The 19304-nt window shown below is 42.3% G+C and overlaps 1 protein-coding gene across 3 annotated transcripts in view; it reads left to right on the top strand.

Annotated features, from left to right (window-relative positions):
• The first annotated feature begins 17703 nt into the window (after positions 1–17703).
• Positions 17704–19304, top strand: part of opn5 (opsin 5) — a 60350-nt gene continuing 58749 nt past the window's right edge. For all 3 annotated transcript variants that reach the window (XM_069886758.1, XM_069886754.1, XM_069886756.1), the window contains exon 1: positions 17704–17911. The gene's annotated coding sequence lies outside the window, so the exon portion shown is untranslated. The remainder of the gene's footprint in view (positions 17912–19304) is intronic.

Raw genomic sequence — 19304 nt, 5'->3', positions numbered from 1 at the left:
ACTAGGAGCTGGAGTTGGCCATCGAACCCATCGAGCCTGCTCCGCCATTCAATAAGATTATGGCCGATCTGATCATTGACTCAACTCCACCTACCTGCCTTTTCCCCATATTCCTTAATTCCTTTTTTATGTAAAAATCTATCTAACTGAATCTTAAAAATACATTTAATGAAATAGCCTCAATCACTTTCCTGGGTAGAGAATTCCACAGATTCACTACTCTCTGGGAAAAACAGTTTGTCCTCATCTCCGTATTAAATCTACTCCCCTGAATCTTGAGGCTGTGTCCCCTAGTTCTGGTCTCACCTTCCAGTGAAAACAATTTTCCTGCCTCTATCTTATCTATCCCTTTCATAATTTTATGTTTCTATAAAATCTCTCATTCTACTGAATTCGAGTGAGTATAATCCCAGGTGATCAACCCCTCATCTCCAGAATCAACCTGGATTGCCAGTATCCTCGAGTATGGAGACCAGAACTGTACACAGTACTCCAGGTGCGGCCTCAACAGTACCTTGTACAGTTGCAGCATTACTTGCCTGCTCTTCAATTCAATTCCTCTAGCGATGAAGGCCAACATTCCATTTACCTTCTGTTGTACCTACAACCCAACTTTTTGCAATTCATGCATAAGAACTCCCAGGTCCTTCTGCACTACAGCATGCTGCAGTTTTTCACCATTTAAATAATAATCTGCTCTTCTATTTTTCCTACAAAAGTGGATAATCTCACATTTACTAACATTGTACTCCATCTGCCAGACCTTTGCGCACTCACCTAACTTATCTATATCCTTCTGCAGCCTCTCCACATCTTCTGTACAATTTGCTTTTCCACTCAATTTAGTATCATCCGCAAACTTGGCTGCACTACACTCTGTCCCCTCTTCCAAATCATCATTGTAAATGGTGAACAGCTGCAGGCCCAGCACCAACCCCTGCAGCCCCCCACTTACCACTGTCTTCCAATCAGAAAACACCCATTAACCCTAACCAATCCTCAATTCATGCCAATATACTTCTTATGCAGCACCTTATCAAACGTCTTCTGGAAATCCAAATATACAACATCAACTTGTTTCCTTCTATCTACCGCACCCATTATATCCTCAAAGAACTCCAGCAAGTTTGTCAAACGAGACCTGCCCTTTCTGAATCCATGCTGCATCTGCCTGATGGAACCCCTTCATTCTAAATGTCTCGCTATTTCATCCTTAATGACAGCTTCAAGCATTTTCACGACTACAGACATTAGGCTAACTGGCTGATAGTTACCTGTCTTCTGCCTGCATCCCTTCTTAAAGAGTGGCATGACATTTGCTGTCTTCCAATCTCCCGGGTCCTGCCCTGAGTCCAGAGAATTTTGGTAAATGACTACCTACGCATCAACCATAACACCCACCATTTCCCTTAGTCTCCTTGGGATGCATCCCACCAGGACCAGGGGATTTGTCCACTTTCAGTCCCATTAGTTTGCTCATCACTATCTCTTGTTTTTAATTTTTTATTTCTTGCACTGACATGAGTCATATCAATAACAACATCCACAAATGATCATCAATATATACATAGCGACATTTCTTCTTTCCCCCCACCCCACTTTCCCCCTTTCATCCATCTCCCCTTCCCCATCCCCTTCAAAAATCAATAAATAATAAAACACATCAAAAAAAGAAATAAAAAAAAGTTGGATCGCCCACTTTCACATATTTAAATCTTATTATGCTCATAATTATGTCGTTTTAAGAGATGGAGGTTTGTGGTCGGCATTCTCCAACATATTTTATAAACGGTTCCCAAATTTGTTCAAATAATGTACACTTGTCTTTCAGATTGTATGTAATTTTTTCTAATGGAATACACTTGTACATTTCTGTACCACTGTTGTATTTTAAGGCTTGTTTCCATTTTCCAAGTTGTCATAAAACATTTTATTTTGCTACTGCTCGCGCTATCATAATAAATCTTATTTGGGTTTTGTCTAATTTTAGTCCTAATTTTTGTCTCTTATATTATTTAGCAGAAAATTTTTTTGGATCTTTTGGTATATTATTTTTTGTGATTTTCCCAATCTACGTGGAAGTTAAGTCCCCCCACTACAACTGCCATTCCGTTTTTATATGCCTCAGCGATCTCTCGGTTAATTGCCTGTGCCATTGTTATTTAGTAGGCGATAGACAACTCCCACCAGTGATTTTTTTTTTTCCTTTACTATTCTTAATCTTTACCCCAATGGACTCAACTTTCTGCTCCTTAGATTTTATCGTCTCTCACTATTGCCCTGATCTCATCCTTAATTAAGAGCACCACCCCACCTCCTTTACCTTCCTGTCTATCTTTTCGTACTACCTGATACCCTTGAATTTTTAATTCCCAATATTGCCCATCTTGCATCCATGTTTCTGTGATGGCCACTAAATCATATGCCTGGGTACTGATTTATGCCTCAAGTTCATTAACCTTGTTTCTAATACTAAGGGCATTCTGATAAAGTGTCCTTTTAGAATCTAGTGACCTCTGCATCTTTTGTTTTTGACTTTTCTGCCCTATATTTTTATTTTTTTCTCTTTCCTAACTCTCGCTTTGGTCTCTGTACCACTTTCCTCATTCATTCATTGTAGGTTCCCATCCCCCTGCCCCATTAGTTTAAACCTTCTCCAACAGCTCTGGAAAACAATCTCCTCAGGATGTTGATCCCAGCCTTGCCCAGATGTAGACTGTCAAGTTTGTACTGGTCCCATCTGCCCTAGAAACGGTTCCAATGCCCCAAGAAAAACTGAAACCCTCCTTCCTGCACCACCGTTCAAGCCACATATTCATTCTAACATTTGAACAGAAGCTGCTTGTATTCATTGGACATGAGGCATCATTCGCATACATAGAAGGTCTAATGATTACATAAAGCTTCTCATTAGTCTGTTTATAAAATGCGGGTTCAGTATTTGCACTATTTAGATGTTAGCCCTTAAGCCTGAATGCTGTGGCTCGGTTGGAAGACTGCTGCAAATCATGCCAGTTTTGGTTTTCTCAGCTTCGTCACGGTTATCTCTGGCTCAGTGCCAAGTGTGAGCCTTGGGTTCTGCTTTTAGTTATGATGCTTTCTATTTACTCCATTTTCATGTTGTTCAGAAGTGTACTCAATGTCTGCAATATTTTCATTGTTTCAATGTACACATGGCAAAACAAAATCAGGGAATGTAGTGGGTGACTAGAAGTAGAGGTATGTAGAATAAAGAGAAAATAAAAGAAAGTTGAGATTAAAATCATGAAAATAATGTAAGGCCGAGAAGAGAAAGTCTTTAAATAATGATCCTGTATCGAACTGATCATCCTGTGCCTAAAATGTTTCAGCCGTGCCCTTCTTTGTGCTATTGGGGGGGGGGGGATGGTGCTTTTTCCCCTTCATTTATGTCCTAACCCTAATTCACAAGCAGATTTCTCATTTATCCTATTTTCTTAAGACATACAAGTAGCCATAAGTTCAAAGTTCAGATTTATTCTCAGTACATCCATGACAATGCATACAATCCTGATTCTTTTTTCTGCGGGCCAGGCAGAATTTCTACTTAGCGGTAGTGCAAAAAACTGTACTCAAGGAAAGGTACGTACTGTATACAAATGAGAGAAATGCAAACAAAGTGCAAATAAACTGACTGCAATACTGAAAATAATATTCAATAATAAGTAACATGCAAAGTAAGAATCCTTAAATAGGTCTCTGATTGAGTTTGTTAAGAGTCTGATGGTGGAGGGGTTATAACTGTTCCTCAACCTGGTGATACAAGTCTTGTGGAATCTATTTCCTGATGACGCCAGCAAGAACAGAGCTTGTCCTGGGAGGTTTTGGTCCTTGATGATTGCTTCTGCTCTCTGGCATTGTTCCGCACAAATTTGTCGCTGGTGGGGAGACTTTTCCCTGTGTCCATGAACTTTTGCAGGGCTTTCTGCTCAGAGGTATTAGTGCCCCCATACCAGCCTATGATACTCTACACCTCTTTCAGTACCGCACTGGATGTATGAGATGGAATTTTCTATTCTTTTGCAACACATCTCTTTTCATCTACTCTTAACTATTAATAAAGAAACTTCAGTTTTCGCATGTTAGATGTGGCCCTTCTCACAGCACATTCACATGTCTAGCCTGCAAACAAGAAAAAGCTTTTCACTTAATGTTTGATTTCCTTCTCGCCTTCAACCTTTCTCTGAAACATAACCTTTAGAGTTTGTCTTTGTATTGTCAATACTGCTACTAATGTTCCACAGCACTTTATTCCTGTGACAGTTACTGAACCTTAGCTTTGCCCTTGCTACAATCTAATTTTATTGAATGCATCATGGATTATTTTATGGCCAGAATTTGTCATCTCCCAAACTTTTTTCACTGCTTTGTAAGGTCATGACTTTGTGCGATGAAGAGGTATGGGAGAATGGGGAGAGGGTGTGGGGGTGGTGCTGTTGCAAGGGGGAAGAGAGAAAGGGAAAAACACATTTGGAATTCTCCTTGGGGGAAGGCTTTTTAAAGCTTTTACAGCCCTTACCACATTTGCCAATGCTCTGCTCTCCTAACTCCACTGGGAATACACTGTCTGGTGGGGACAGCATGACTTCCTCCACTGTGCCTTTCTCCACCCACTGAAATGGTTCTTCTTCCACCTACTGGCTGGCTGCTCACCTGCTGGAGCTTACTCTTGCTCCGCCTGTCAGACTCGTCTACCCCAACTAGAATCAGTGCTTGCTGCTGGGGTTAGCCCTTCCTTGATCTGAAGGGATTGAGTCTTGCTCAAGCAGCTGGGGTTGGTACTTCCTCTCTCTGATGGAACCAGCTGTTTAACTGCTGTGACCATCTCTTCCTCCACCTATCGGATCTAACTCTTCCTCCAACTGGGGCCAGTTCCTCTGATCCTTGATGGGGTTGGATCTTCCTCTGCTTTAGATCTTTACTACAAGTGTATTCTGAAACACCTAAGAGGAAGATGCTAGCAGGGAATCTCAGTTAAGCTTCCATTTCTGCTCTGGAATGCCAAATGGTGAACAAGGCCTTGGAGTGATGTCCTCCACATCATTTTCTTACCACCCATCCTTTTGAAGATACATTCCTTTCCCCGTACTTCAGTCCTGTTTTTAATTTCTGATTTTTTTGACAATTTCTGTTACTTTAAGATTTCAGACTCATCTTTTGATGCTTCAAAGGAATCTTCTTTTTTGCCAATGCGTTCACTGTTGACAACAGTTTTGTGAAACCATTTCATTTTCTGTCATTTAATTTGGTGATGGAATGCTAACTGAATGTTTTTTTAAAACATGAAAACATACCCCACTATCCTGGTAGACTGTATAAGAATATGGACATGCAAAGGTTTTGAGTTGAGTTCATGAATTTAATAATAATTGATTGGCATTTGGATTGATTGTGTCTGAAGATGGCATCTAAAGTTCCCTAAGAAAGGAATGATGATGAATGGCCAATGCTCAATGGGCACACTTTTTTTAATGAACTTTACTCAGAGTAAAGGTCAGGCTGGATGGATGCAGTTTAGCAGCTCTTCTCCTACCAACCCATTGTCAAAAATGTGAAACATGCTTTGATAGAAGGTGAACTCAGAATGGTTTGGGTTTAAGACTGACAGGAAGAGAGTCCTTTGGGAATGTTAAACTATAACTTTAGAGAAAATTTATTTTTGGATAACAGAATTACTTTGTGTTGCATCATTTCTTAGTTGTGGATCTATGATGAACACGAGTGAATAAACCTTAGTTAAACTGTGAAGCAGGTATCTCAGCAAATGGTCATAGTTGAGCAACATGTGGTCATTGCAACTTAGGGCAAGGAACACAATCAAGGGCCAAACTTTATTCTTGATTGTGTGTTCATCGTGTTTCAAAAGCTCAGGCTGAGAGAGTGCAGCTCACACTGTCTTCCAGTGTACAGTACTGCTGAATGGTTTGGGTATTTGCTCATTAGAGAAAGGTTGCACTTTTTGATATGTTTTAATGTTAACCAAAATGTACAAAGGTTTTAAACTGTGATTAATCTGCTAAGTAAAATTTAATTTCATGATTTGGTGTATAGGGGAAAAATGCAGAGAAATAATTGGATGAAGTCAGCTTATAGTGTTCTTAATTTTGTACATTCATGTTCATGAACATTATATCAATTAAATTACATGTTTCTGAATGAAGTAACTGTTCTACTCATACCACCATGATGAGGATGTTAAAGCTTAACATACAAAAATGTTGGAGGCCCAATAATTTCCCCGGTAAGTTTATTTAATTTATGCCTGCTGAGTGAACATATCCTCAGTTTCGAGTGATGTCAACCAAAATGGTTCTACCAAAAATAGAAAACGTGACAAATGATGAGCACCATGATCCTAGCTATCTTAGAAGTGAATAATTGTTGTTCATATTTAATCAATTTATATATATGCCCAAAAGACGGCTGTGCTGTGGAGCTGCAGTAGTGGCAGTGCTACCACTGGTACAGACCTGCAGGGAGTGAGGGAGTGGAGATGCAGCACTCCTGCAGGCTTCAGCCACCCAATCAACTGCTGTCGGCTCCACATAGGCTTTGAACAGCCATTTGAGGGAACCAATGGTGTTTTTATTGGTCTGCGCCCAAGATGGCAGTGCCTATTAATTGGCAGCAGCTACGAGGGGCTGCAGACTTCAGAAAAATGGAGTACTGGACTGGGCACCAGAGGATGGGAAGATCACGCACCGTCTGAGAGGGAGAAGCAGAAGAGATGACCCACAGGACTGTGACCACGGAGGTGGACCAGTGAGGAGGCTCTGTGGCTAGGGACTGGTGCAATCAGTGGGTTGCTGACGACTCAAGGCAAGGAATCCACTGAAGCTGCGGGCTACTGGAGACTGCTGTCAGGAGACGTGCTGGGCTGTGGACTGGCTCGAACTGGCTGGAGAAGTACCAAGTACCGGAACTGGGATGCAAGAGGGTGCCGAGGGTATCGAAGGGTCCCTGACCATGTCAGAGGTTCAGATCTGGAGCTCAGATCGTCATTGGTTTGGACTGGACTCTTGGTGGCTGCGGAAGTGCTGGAGGTGAATAAGACTCGGTGACTCTGGGAGGATTTCTTTTTGCTTCTCTCTCTCTGTCTGTAGGTCTGACTGTAAGAACTATAAGAGGCGCTTAGGCAATTTCTGCCAGTGGTGAATCTGTCTGCCTTGCAGCAGGCAAAAAGGTACTTCATGTAATAGGACACTGTTTTATTACTATGACAATAAATTGAATCTTCAATCTTTAATCTATTGCTGCATAAATTATACACATTACTCCATTCCCACCAGCTCGACCTCGATACAAATTCAACATAAAACCTTTCAAATACACTGGAGGTTTCCTCTCTGGTGGAGTGCCTAACAACCACTTGACGCAGTATAGGTTCTTTACTATTCACTGCAAGTCTTCTCTTTCTCTTTGGCTTGGCTTCGCGGACGAAGATTTATGGAGGGGTAATGTCCACGTCAGCTGCAGGCTCGTTTGCGGGACAGGCAGACACGGTTGCAGCGGTTGCAAGGGAAAATTGGTTGGTTGGGGTTGGGTGTTGGGTTTTTCCTCCTTTGTCTTTTGTCAGTGAGGTGGGCTCTGCAGTCTTCTTCAAAGGAGGTTGCTGCCCGCCGAACTGTGAGGCGCCAAGATGCACGGTTTGAGGCGATATCAGCCCACTGGCGTGGTCAATGTGGCAGGCACCAAGAGATTTCTTTAGGCAGTCCTTGTACCTCTTCTTTGGTGCACCTCTGTCTCGGTGGCCATATAACACGATCTTGGGAAGGCGATGGTCCTCCATTCTGGAGACGTGACCTATCCAGTGCAGTTGGATCTTCAGCAGCGTGGAAAAACCTCACAAAGATTAGCGTATACAGAGCCGTTGTCATACCCACACTCCTGTTCGGGTCTGAATCATGGGTCCTCTACTGGCATCACCTACGGCTCCTAGAATGCTTCCACCAGCGTTGTCTCCGCTCCATCCTCAACATTCATTGGATTGACTTCATCACCAACATCGAAGTACTGGAGATGGCAGAGGCCGACAGCATCACTGCAAGTACTCACAAGTGGAGTTCCCTGATTTAGCACAGTAATCCTCCAGCAAAAGTCAGTTTTTGTACTATATTATTGTATTCCTGGCTTTGATTCATATGTTCTCAAGTCAAGGCTCATCTTTGATCTTGGGAAAACCATTTAACGTACTGGGTTCATTTCATGGCACAGGAAAACGAGGGATGTGTGTTTTTTGTGAAAAGTAATGTCCATAAATATACTTATGAAAGGACTCTTCTCTAAATAAACCTTCTTTATCAGACTAAAGGCATTTTTTAAATTTGCTATTTTCAGCATTCTTAATACAAATTATAGTTTTTCAGAACCATCTTCTATCCATAGGTACAGCACAACACCAACCCATTTGCTGATGTGTCGCAGGATAAGATCAATTCTTTGTCTGCTTAATGGTAGAAAACTGACAGTTGGTGCAGTGGAGCCAAGAGCATTGCAAAGATGTATGGGTTTAGTCGGTTAATTGGTCACATGGGGGTATTTGGGCCATGTGGACTTGTGGGCTGGAAGGACCTGTTACTGTGCTGTAACTCTGAAATAAAATTTGCCAAGGATTTTTTCAGAAAAATTTAGCAATTCCAGCTTTGCCTTTGTTCAGTTCCATTTGTAGGAAGAGGATCATTGGTAAATGGGTTTTACCTTCCTTCAAACCAGGCCAGGACATGCGCAATAAATGGAGACTATAGAAAGTAGAACAGTGCAGCTCTGAACATAATACCCAAATTAAACTAAAACTCACATGACATGTACCTTTCTAATCCTTGCACATTCATGTGTTTATCTAGAAGCCTCTTTAACCCCACTGTTGTCTGCTTTCATCATTAATATAGAAGTTTGTTCAAGACACCAAACATTCTTTTTTAAGAAGCTTACCACACACATCTCCCTTTACTCTCCTCCCCCTCACCATAAATGCATATCTTGTATTATGCAATATTTTAATCCTGGAAAAAAATTCTAATTGTCTACCTCTTCATAATTTTATTAATTTTTTTATCAGGTCTCCCCTCAGCCTCTGACTCTCCAAATAAAATAGCCAAAGTTTGTCCAAACTCTCTCCATAGCTCATACCCTCTAATCTAGGCAGCATCCTGGTAAACTTTTAAAAGGCAGGTAGGTCAACCATGATCTTATCAAGTGGCAGAATAGTTTTGACAGGCAAAATGACCTCCTGCTCCAATGTCTTCTGGTCAGAGACTTCAAATGTTTTATCCATAGTGCAGCTTTCTTATGTGAGCAAGCTTTCTAATCTTAGTGAATTGTACACAATTCTGCTTTCAATTCCAGTTGGTTCTCAACACTGAATCTTCAGCATTTGAAATGTGGAGTACAAAGTACTGTATAGAATGCAGAATATCTGACATCAGTGAAACTGGAATGCTGCAACACACTGGCCACTCGTGCTGTACAGGGATATCATCACCTATGTGTAGGACAGGGATTGGAAACCTGCCTGGTCATCTTAGGCTTTTGACTGGATATCACATGTGCATGATGGATGTGCTCTCCAAAATGGGCTTTGGGGAGAGAATATGGAATTGGATTAAACTGCTCTGCATAGACATCTGTAGTGCAGCCCAAATCAATGGGTGGAAAACAGATACCTTCCCCATCAAGTCTGGAGTTAGGCAAAAAGTCTTATTTGTGTGCTGAATAGAGCCCTTTGCTGAATCCAGGAAGTACAAGGGCATAAGAGAATGACGTTGCCAGGCAGTGGAGCCACTCAGATCAAGGTTTCCCTGTACATGGATGATGTTGCCATATTCTGTTTGGATACGTCATCATTCTGGAGACTGACCAGCATATGCAGGCATTTTGTGTCTGCATCAGGTTCCAGGGTAAATCAGAAGAAGAGCCAGGCAATGCTCTTCGGTAACGGGCCCGACTAGTTAGATCTGACCTCCTGAAGGGGTTGGGGACTGGTTTGGAGGGGCTGAGGCATGCAACAAGAATTGGTCAGAGTGAATTGTAAAGGTCCACAAATGAGACTGTGGGTGAGGTGCTCCCTCTTGATAATGGATAAGAACCTGGTCATCAGGTCCGAAGTGTTCTCGGTACTGCTATATGTGGCACATACCCTGCACCTCTGCCCTGGCTGTTAGCAGAGCAGTTTTCCGATTTATATTGGGCTCCAAAATGGATTGGGTTTGGAGTAGCAACATATAAAAGTCACCAACATGGCGCTCATCCTGATGACAACCTTCATGTGTGGCTAAAGCAGGCTGTTCATGGAACCAAAGTTCAAGGACACTAAGTGCTGCTATGTTCTGAGGTTCTACCTGTCCAGGTGGTGGATGATCCTGACCTCCAGTGCCAGCATTGTCCCAGTTAGTTTTTCCAGAACAACACCTTTGACCATGAGGCAGTGGTCAGAAACTGAGAGATGAGGACTTGATCGATCCAGTGGGATGGTTCCCTGAACAAATTGTCCTGGTCATCTGGTGGAATGCCTCATCGTCAGGACTCACAAACAAGCACCAGGACTTGGCCTGGCTGATGGTGAGAGGACCCTTCCCAGTGTGATCCTTCTTGTACAACCAGAACATCATCCTCCAGTCATGTCGTCCTTGGGACAGCTGCAGTAGAGTGGAGACTGTTGCCCACCTCTTTGCTGAATGTAGATTCACAAAGAGAACGTGGAGAAGGATGCAGGGGGCTTTGTCACAACTCATCCCCAGGTATTATGTAACAGAAGATCTCTGATCTATTAATTGCTCCTGGATACACACTCTTGAGTCTGACATCCAGAACTGCTGGAAGACCATCAACTCAGTGAAAGACACTGTTGGTCTTGCAGCATACTAAGATGTTGGTCCACGAATGCAGCCAACTGGCACAATCCAGGATGCAGGAGCACGTGGTAAGGACGCACTAAGATTTGGTGCAGCCAATGTGTGGACAATCTGGGGAGGGACCACAGTCTAGAGTCCTCCCATACTGAAGGGCTGAGACTGAAGGGAAGTCCCTTAACCAACAGACGGGAAGAAACAACAAGATGCCACAGTGGTGATAACAGGGTATGGAGAGAACAAATGTGACAATGTACATTGATAGGAATGTATAGAAATGATGTTTCTATATAATTTTTTTTCTAGAAAAGCTATGTCTAATGACAATGTCTAGAAATGACAAAGTGACACAGTGGTGGTAACAATATATGTAAAATGTGCGTTGATGATAATGCATCGCTGTGACTGACATGAATGTAAAAGTCTTGAATGGTTTTCTTGTTTTGTAAATAATTTATAATGAATAAAGTATATTTTTAGGGGATAAAATGTTTGTTAAAACATTTTAAAATGGATATTCAAGAGTGAAGTGGCATAAAATCAATAACTCACTGGATTTTACTGCTGCTATGGTTACAGATTTGTTTCCCACTTAGTGAAGTTTATGATATGTTTTGTTAACTAAGGGTCATGGAGCTGGATTTCTACTGCACAAACAGCAACTGTTATCCCAAGGATCATCCAACAGGTTGGACAGGAAACTGCTCTGATAAAAGGAAGAACATCTGCTTGCTCCTGGAGAAACATCTGACCAAGCAGGTTGAAAGTCATTTGCCCATGTCAATCAAGGTTAGCCCACTCACAGGTGAGGGCACACCTTATGATCAGCTCTCTTTAAACACTTTGCCTTACTTGGGCATAACTGAGCCAGCCCATCTAGCCGGCTGCAGTATAAAGCCAACCACGTAGAGCAGCTCTTTCTCTTTTTCCCCAGGGAAATAACCCTAGCTCCACTGCAGGTTGTGAGCAGTGTCTGACGCTGGAGATTCAAAGATCAGGTGCGTGCCAGTGCAGGGTTGGGGGCTATTGTGGTGCATACCTAGAAAGGATTTTTGTGTCTTATTCTGTTATCAGTGTGATTAGATTCTGTAGTTAAGTGGGATATAGTGCCTGATAGTTACCAGGAGGTGGCAAGTACTGTTTGTTTCATTGCGTTTAACTGAGGGAAATGAAAGTGGTGGTGATCTTTTGGGAGTAGTGAGTATATGTTGTTCATCTGTCTCTGATGCACATGAATTGTGTATAGTTTCTATGTCTGTGTGCAAGTGTGATCCCTGTTGTGACATCTCCCACTTGTAAATAAAGATCCTTGTTTGTGGTTAAACTATATTCAGGCTCCTTGTACCTTTCGAACTTGTTCTCCACATCACAGCAACCTGGGGGTAGAGGCCTTGCCAGAGGAGCCCAAAGGGCAAGAATGCTGTGCTCCTAAAGATCTAAACTTGAGCTACTGAACACGAGTGCTAGTTGCTGTGAAGCCTCCTGAGATAACTTGGGGATCTGATAGGGGAAAGGCACAAGCACATCGTCATGGCAAGGAGCAAAGGCATATAGTAGAGATGTTCTGTAGGTTTAACTCAGCCAATATTGTAGAAGAAATTGTCGCATGAAAATAGGATGAGAGAAGGACAATTAAATATGAAAATTTGATATCCCACTGGCTGGCCTAGTTATAATCAACATCTTGCTGAGAAGACATTGTAATTTGTGGACATAATAGGGACCACAGTTTGATTGATTGCTGCCTTCAGCTTGAAGAATGCTCATACATTGTAATGTACCTGAATAATCTGCTTTTATAGTTCAATAGCTGACAGGGTGTGTATCAATTGATATGGGTTTGGAATAATCTTATATCTGTGAGGAGGTGCTGGAATATATGTATGTTAGGAGTGGTGATTGTTGGAGATTGCTTTTAGGTGAGTAAGGGAGGAATGATGCATGGAGCAGGTAGAATGGATTTGCTAACATGCTCTCTGTCTGTGATGACAGCACTAAAGACATAAAACTTACTGAATTAGTATTTCCTAACCTGTGGTCTGCAACTGCAAGGTTCCTGATACTGTATCTATTTTATCATATTCTCCGAAGAGAGCTCCCCAGACTGAAAGAATGATATCATTTTAGATGCTGTCCCTTTAAAGCAGCTCTGTTGTACCAATTACTTGTAGGTTTCCTGAAATTAGTCTTAACCTTTATGTGCTTAGAGGAAAATAAAATAAAAATTGTTTTAACCCAGTGGTATGTATGATAAACTGATTCTGGACTCCAAAGCAACACCATTTTAGGGTGCAGTTTCCAACATAACCGGTCTGCTATTTCTACCACCTACAATGTGATCCCACCACCAGCCACATCTTCCCCTCTCCTCCTCTCTCTGCCTTTGGCAGAAACCCATCCTCTGTGACTCCCTTGTCCACTTATCCCTGCCCAGCAATAGCCGCCTTGGTACGTACCCCTGTGATCGCAGGAAATCCTAATTTGTGCCCACACCACCTCCCTCTCCACTATTCAGGGCCACAAATAGTCCTTCCAAGTGAAGCAACACTTCATGTGAATCTTCTGGGGTCATCTACTACATTTGGTGCTCCCATTGTGGTCTTCTCTATGTCAGAGAGACGGATCACAGACTGGGAGATGGCTTTGTTGAGCATCTTTGTGCTATCAGCTGTAATATCAAGGATCTCCTCGTGACAACCCATTTCAATTCCCTGATCCATTCCCATGATCTCATAAACTGCAACACTGAGACCACCCACAAATTGGAGGAATGACACTCACATTCTGTCTGGGGACCATTCAACTGAATAGCATTAACATTGATTTTTCCAGTTTCCATAAGGCTTCCATCCCTCCCATCTCTCTCCTTCCCTATCCCTCTCTTTCCTTTGCACCAGCTCTGCATTTATGAGCTAGCCTGACCCCTGATAATTCTGTTTTTCTCTCCTGCCCTCTTATCCATGTTCATCTACAGCCTCTTGGCTGTTGGCCTGTGCTCCTCTTCCTACCCCTTCTTCCATACTTCCCCCACCTTTTTTATTCAGGTGCCTGCCTGCTTTTTGCCCATATCTTGATGAAAGGCTCAAGCCTGAAATGTTGGATATATCCCTTTGCTTCCTGTGGACAGCGCGAGAACTGTAGAGTTTCTCCAGCAATTTTGTGCATTAACTGCATCATAGCATCTGCAGACTTTCTTGTTTCACTCCACTTGACCCATGATATTTTTCCAAAGTACTTGGTAATATGCTGTGCAAAAGAAATGGAATAGATCCCATCCAACTCACAATTAAAAATGCATGAGAAATGCAATGAATCTCCACTTGGGAGTCTGGAATGCCTTGGACAGTGCTCGACAGCAGAGTGAAGGCATCCTGAAGTGCTCAACCAGGACTTGAATGGGAAAGACCAGGAGATCTGACTGGGCAGTAACGCAAATTGGCATTGGATTGGAAACTCCCCGGGGCCTCAGGAGAACTAAATCGGCTCAGCAGCCAACTTGCTCTCTGTTCTATGGAGGGTTATGGATGTAAAGTAGGGAAGGTTTAGATTGTTGAGTAAGTTCATATAGGTCATCACAATATTGTGGGCCAAAGGGCCTGTACTGTTCTGTGATGTTCTATGTTTGAAGAACAACAGAGAGGCGATGCAGAGCATGATTGTTCCATTATTTTTGCCGAGTTAAAATCAGATCACATGCAGTCTGAACAAGAGTTGTGGGCACTGTTTATCCACACGCATCAACCCAACTGCTGGCAAAATTTCTTTTAGCTCCAGCGATTTCTGTTTTTTTGCCTAATTATTTATGGTTAATGTTATGTTGTTAAAGTTAGCTATTCCTGATTTTTTTTTAAATTATAAAGTGCTAGTTTAATTCTGAATTACACTGTATACATGAAAGATGAAATGTCAAATTGCATTCTCTCCCTTACACTTTTCTGTCAAACATTTTAAAAGCAAAATTGTTAATGTCTGCTAAACGCTCAGGGGAAAAATACAAACGATCCTGTTCATGCAAAATGACAGTTTTAGTCACAGAGTTTTCAATGGTAGTTGATTTAAATTAAAAATCAAACAAGACTTTTAACTTCTAATGACTTCAATATACAAGTTCTGATTTAATACTAATGGGGTGCTGAATTGTCAAAGGTAAGGCCCTTAGTTGAACTGCCAGGACCCAGATCAGTTTAAAACATTAAGATCATAATCATGGCATCAAAATAAGCGTTTCTGCCAACCAAATGCAGATGACCGCAAAATTCCCATTGACATTAATCCCATATGAATCTTATTTTACAATTCTCTCCACATTCTCATCATTCCCCATTCCCCCAGATTCAACCATACATACTGGGATTAGCCATTGCTGTTTAACCTACCATGTTCATTTGGCTCCACTGAAGGAAGATCGAAGGGTGCTCAAGTTCATTTATCATCTGATTGTCCCTTCGGTCCAGAGTGCAGAATAGTACAAACAGATGTGCAGATATAACACACATACAGACAAATGATACACAATACATATGTACATATATGAAAATAAATATTATTAATAAATAGTAGAGTCACAGAGATGTTTTAGCAATCATTCAGCAGTCACAGTGGGAAGAAACTGTTCCTCAGCCTGATAGTTCTGACTCTAATATATTGTATCTTTCTCCTGATAGGTGTAGCTAGAAAATGTGTGCAGGGTGGTCGGGGTCCTCTAAACAATGATTCCAGTGAATAACATCGATGGGTGGGGGAAGAGAGATCCCAGTAATCCTCTCTGCTGCTTTTATGGTTCTGTGAATTGACCTCCGATCCAATGCACTACAGCAACCATATTACATTGTGATCCAGCTGGCCAGGAAGCTCTTGATAGAGCTCCTTTAGAAAGCTGAGAGGATGGTGGGCAGTAGCCTTGCCCACCTCCATGGTCTTACAAAGTGCAGTCGCTGCTGCACCTTCCTGACAAGTGAGATGTTGCATGTCTAAGATAGGTCATTTGTGAAGTGGACTCTGAATAACTTGGTGCTCTCTACTCTCTCCACTACTGAGCTATCGATGTGTAGTGGAGCACGGTTATCGCACGTCCTCTTGAAGTCCACAACCATCTCCTTTGCCTTGTTCATGTTGAGATTCAGGTTTATTCTCACATCATTTTACGAGATTTTCCTCCTCTTTGACACTGCAGTCGTGGGTCAGTACCATGAACACGAGCAGATTAAACACACGGCCCTGAAGGATGCCAGTGCTCAAAGTGATGGTGCTTGACGTTTTGCTGCCAATCCAGACAGACTGTGGTCTTTCAGTTAGGAAGCCCAGAATCCAGTTACAGAGAGGGATCCTGGCAAGGACAGCATGAATGAAGATGCCATTGATGGATTCCATCAATCTCTAGAGCAGGGGTGTCAAACTCAAATTCACAGAGGGCCAAAATTAAAAACTTGGACTAAGTCGAGGGCCAAAGTAAATATTTATTGAAAATTTTCAACAACATCTGCATGTTTTCTCTTCTTTCAACATATGTAATGTTAAACTTTTTCTTATTAAAATAAATGTTTAATAATAGTTTTGGTAAAACTCTTTCCAGAAGAAGCATTAACAAATGAGAAATAAAATATTCAATAAATAATATTTCTCTATAGCCTTTAAGCTCCTTTTAAATGTATTTTTTTTTCACAAGCCAACAAGTCAAAAAAATAACAACTTGCTTCAATGACAAACAGGTTTGTCTTTTAAAATGATGAATTATAGTCTGCCTCCCACCTGTCTTGAAAGGTCCTGTTTTCTGTCTTTGGTTTGGCCATTTTTTGTAAGGGGTTTATTACATGTGAGTTAGGCAACAGGTCGCAGATGCTAATGGAAGTAAACAGAGGAGGTGGGGGCGATTAGCGGGCTGACGGGCCGGCGCCAACGTATTTGCAAAGCATTCTGGGATTTGTAGTATTAGCTGTGCATGCGCTCTACTGGCACGGCAGCCAGCGGGCCAGCTCTAATACATATTTGATATGATCTTGCGGGCCAAATATAATTATATCACGGGCCAAATTTGGCCTGCGGGCCTGAGTTTGGCATGTGTGCTCTAGAGTATGATTGTATCAAGTGCAAAACTGAAGTCAATGAACATATGAGGCGTCGTTCTCCAGGTGGATCAAGTTGGAGTGGAGGGACAAGGCTAAAGTAATACTATAGCATTGTCAGTGGAACAGTTCCATCGGTAGGCAAATTGAAATGGGTCCATGGTCCCTTAGAGGTGCAGTTTGATGCATTCCATTGCCAGGCACTTGAATTGGTAGTCACTGAGGTCTGTTTGGTAAGAGATAATGGTAAGTGGTTGCCTTCAAACCTGAAGGGACCAAGGACTGCTGCAATGAGGTGTTGAAAATCTCTGGATGAACCTCCATCAGTTGGTCTGCCCAATAATGGTCCTTCAACTCATGAAAAAGTAAAGAAGTTTGGCTCTATCCTGTTGAAGAAGAAACAGCTGGGGTCACCCAGCTGGATGGATCCCCTTTTCCATTGAGGTTGGGGGAAGTAAACTGCATGTGACCTGTATAATCAGAGGCGACCCCACAACCTCCCCACATTGCTCCCATGACCCTCTTGTTGCCTACATATTTTGTAAAAAATGTATTTACAACATGGTAGAAGTTGATTCTAGCCCGTACAGCCCAACTTCACAGAACCCGTGGAGGGTGGGAGGAAACTCTCGAGAGACACGGGAGAACGTCCAGACACCTGACAGACCGCCCCAGACTCGAACCTGGCTCCCCGGCGCTGCCGCAGCGTCGCGCTCATCCTGCTACCTTGGGCGGTCTCACTTCAAACGGTCATCTTGGCGTTGATGAAAGGTGCAGTTCGGCTCCTTTTATTCTTGAGAATGTGATCGAGGATGCCATGGAGAGGGAACGTTTGAACTCCGGGCAACAGCAGCACGGAGGAGAGCGATGTGATCAGCTGCCAGCGTTACACGGCGCGGAGCGTGGAACCACACTCCTCCGAGGAGACCGGCATCGGGAAACCACAGACTCCGCTCTTGGGCTTTGAGATTCCGCGCAGAGCAGGTTTATCATTTAATTGTTAAAACTGTTATGGTCGAGAGAGTGAGAGAGAGTGAGTTTCCAAGATCTAAACTATCAGCATTGTTTTTTTTAACTGTTTAACTGCACTAACGTGGATTGTGATCAACATGTTCAAGCTGTTCTTGGCCCCTCGGAGTAGAGGAGGACGCTGGTCAAATCCGTTCGCGGGCAATAACTTTCCACCGAGTTTCCCAGGTTTGAAATGAATCCCGGTAAGGGACATGATGGGCCGAAAGGCCTGCTTTTTTTTTGCGCTGCATTCGTATGTCATAGGTGGGAACATGGTGTACGTGCCGCTCTCACGCTTTCACACATAAATAAGGGTTGGCTTCGGCAGGGACCAGGATGCAGACGGTCCGTGGTTAGAGCTAGATAAGTGTGGGGACGTGTGGAGCGACAGCAAGGAACTCGGCATGTGATGAGTGGATGGCCTGGAGCCAGGTCTGAGGGATGTGTTCAGGTGTGTGTTAGGCGACTGGAGCAGGCAAGGAAGAAAGTGTGGGAAACGATAACTGAGCAAGAGGACATTTGTGGAGTGAAAGCACAGGCTGGACTGAACGAGCCTTCTCTTTGCTGAAGTGTTGCAAAGTACTATACATTTAATTAATTAGTGCAGTTGTTCAGGTGATATGATTTTTAACTCATTTGTGGGGTTTTTTTTTTCTCATCAATGAGGGGAAATGCAAATAATCGCATCTTCCAAGATGTCAGAGCTAGACAAAAAAGGGGTTATCTACTGAATTTCGAGGATCTTGTCAAACATAGTTTGCCTTTCTCCAGCATATCCATTCTAAAATGCAATCCCCCCACCCCCCCCCCCCCCAGAACTCAGATTTGGGAGAGATTGCAGATTTTATTAACTAGAGAAAATAATGTTTTGGAATTCACAGGAGTAACAGAGAAGGTACCAGAATTGGCCAGAAAGCAATCTAGAATGAAAAGTATAAGTGTAAAGAGAGACGAGCAAAGTTACAGAGAAATGGAGATTAGGAAATTAAGAACTCTTCAAGCAAAGAAAAAAAAAATCAGAAATATTTTTAAAAATAAATGAAAATGATGAAATATGACTTAATTATCGGTTGTTTATCTAAATTGAAGTTCTACATTTTAGAATATTAATAAAATTTAAGCAAGAAAAAGACAGATAAAATTGAATGATACTCTTGGATGACCGAAACGAGAATGGAGATAAATTTCATTAAAACTAAGGGGTAAATGTTATTGTCTCAATTTAGCAAATCTTCATGTTCTGCAGATAATACAAAAACACCCTCAAAGAGGAAATGGCACATTGATGATGAGAAACAATTCTGACTGTTTACATGATTGTTTCAACAGCATCTCTAATTAACTTTTGCAGTAACTATTGCCATTT

This window comes from Narcine bancroftii, chromosome 6 (assembly GCF_036971445.1).
Source record: "Narcine bancroftii isolate sNarBan1 chromosome 6, sNarBan1.hap1, whole genome shotgun sequence".
NCBI classification, from domain to species: domain Eukaryota; kingdom Metazoa; phylum Chordata; class Chondrichthyes; order Torpediniformes; family Narcinidae; genus Narcine; species Narcine bancroftii.
Note: the sequence above shows the minus strand (reverse complement) of the source record. Positions and strands in the feature narration are given on the sequence as shown.